Raw genomic sequence first — 2,690 nt, forward strand, 5'->3', positions numbered from 1 at the left:
TCTGAATACACCCATTTATGTTTTCTTTTCCTATGAAGATGAATAATTTGAATACCAATTTCTTATTTCTGTAAGATATGTGAAATATCTCTTTCTTTCTATATAGTGGCACAAGGTAGTTATAGACAGTATCCAGTGAACCTTTTTTCACTTCTGGGTGTTGTCTGTGAACACAGACGTGTTACTTTTTATGTCATTAATCCCGTAACACCTATTCTGTTCTTATGGATTTTTTTTGATGGTCACAAAAGATTTAATAATGTATAATTCCATATAGGAGAGTCACAAAACATTTAGTAGCCTATCATTCTATATAGGAGAGTCAATGCAACCCTTTTATAAATAAAGATACAAATTTGTGATTATCACAGTTAAGGGTTTAGAGAGATGATACAAGAGATTTCTGTCTGGCGATAAAAATGCTCCATTGCTGTTAGAGATGGTTGAGCATCTTTTATTTATTTATTTATTTATTTATTTTTTTGGTTTTTGGGCCACACCTGGCGGTGCTCAGGGGTTACTCCTGGCTGTCTGCTCAGAAATAGCTCCTGGCAGGCACGGGGGACCATATGGGACACCGGGATTCGAACCAACCACCTTTGGTCCTGGATCAGCTGCTTGCAAGGCAAACGCCACTGTGCCATCTCTCCGGGCCCTATTCTTTTTTTTTTTTTGTTTTTTATAATTATCTTTATTTAAACACCGTGATTACAAACATGATTATAATTGTATGATTTTTTTTTTTTTTTTTTGGTTTTTGGGCCACACCTGGCGGTGCTCAGGGAATATTCCTGGCTGTCTGCTCAGAAATAGCTCCTGGCAGGCACGGGGGACCATATGGGACACCGGGATTCGAACCAACCACCTTTGGTCCTGGATTGGCTGCTTGCAAGGCAAACACCGCTGTGCTATCTCTCCGGGCCCATAGTTGTATGATTACAGTCATGTAAAGAACACCGCCTTACCAGGGCAACATTCCCACTATTATGGATTTTTGAAGGAAATCACAAACTGTCCAGCTTACTTTCATTTCTATTCCCATTTGCTTAAACTACACCAGAGGCAGGTAGGTATTTTTCTTTTAATCCTAGATCTCAGAGCATCTTTCAGAAGTTACACAAGTATAAAAACAGGTAACTGCAAGAAAATGAGTCTGCCTTTCAATCTCAATCTATCAACCGAGTTTAGCTATTTCAAAACTTAAAATACCCTATTTGATAAAATGATGCAAGGAGTCAGAGGTCATTCTATAGATATAGATATAGATATTTACTTTCATTGTTTAGGGGACTAAAAAGGAGTTTCAAGTGGCATTGTTTAGTATGCCTTCTGGATCTTGATTCAGGAATCACTCTTGGAACTGTCTGGAATGGAATGGAAGCAGGTTTGTTCACATGTCAAAAAACCACCTTAATACCTGTGCTGCTTCTCTGGCCACTCTAGACATATTTTTATTCTTTAATAAGAGATGAGAAATTCCATAGACATTTAGCAGATGACTCTCTAAGTCATGAATGATCATTTCAATTAATAAATAAAAACAAACATTAAATGTCATTATATGTTTTTCCATCGTGTGTGTTTGGCAATAATACTAATCATGGAAATTTTGGCCAGGGATGAGATTCAGGAGCAGAACTCTTTTCAGTTTTGTTTTGGTTGCTCCAGGTGACTGTGCTCAGAGCATACTCTTTTTTCTGTGGTCAGGGATCACTCTTAGCAAGGCTCTGAAGACCAAATGAATACTGAACTTCCAATCTAGGATGTTTCCATTAAAGTCCCATTAAGGTTTGACCCCTTGTACTCTCTAGCCCAGGGGTCTCAAACTCGCTGCCCATGGACAGTTTGCGGCCCTTCCCCTTCGTACAACATTTTGCGGCCCTGCCCTAGAGGAATCTTCTTTTGTTTTGTTTTGTTTTGTTTTGTTTTAGTTGTTTGGGTCACAACCCCCAATGTTCAAGGCTTACTACTGACTTTGCACTCAAGCATCACCCCGACTTTGCCTCCTGCGGCCCCCAGGTAAATTGAGTTTGAGACCCCTGCTAGCCCCAGCAGCAGAACTCTGGAATATAGGAAACCTTGAGTTCCATACATCCTTTCCTAAGTAGGGAATTAATACATAAACATTAGGAGACATTTGCATAGTTAATTAAAAATTAATTAATACATTGTTGACTCCAAAATCACAAACATTGTAAATATCAGAATCACTTCTCAAGTAAATACACATACATTTTTAGTTTACTTTTTTATTTTATTTTTTGCTATTGAGACAATGAATTATTTTATGTTTTTATTATAGCTATTTTTAAGTATTGTAACTACAAGCCAGTTTGTAGTTGGGTTTTATTCTAAATATATAGAACACCCACCCCCCTTTACCAGTGCCATGTTCCCACCATCTCCCTCCATGCCTTCCATCTCCCACCATGCCCTTCATCTCCCTCCTTCCCCACCCCTTGCCTGTATTCAGGGCAGGCATTCTACTTCTCTCATTTGCTACCATTGTCATGGTAGTTGTCAGTTAGTTATTTCCCTAACTGAACTCACTACTCTTTGTGGTCAGCTTCATATCATGGGACAGAACTTCCAGCCCTCATCTCTATTGTCTCTGTGTATTCCTACAATAATGTTCTTTCTTTTTCTGAAAACCCAGAGATGAATGAGACTATTCTGTGTCTATCTCTCTC

Source organism: Suncus etruscus, chromosome 9 (assembly GCF_024139225.1).
Source record: "Suncus etruscus isolate mSunEtr1 chromosome 9, mSunEtr1.pri.cur, whole genome shotgun sequence".
In the NCBI taxonomy this organism is placed as follows: domain Eukaryota; kingdom Metazoa; phylum Chordata; class Mammalia; order Eulipotyphla; family Soricidae; genus Suncus; species Suncus etruscus.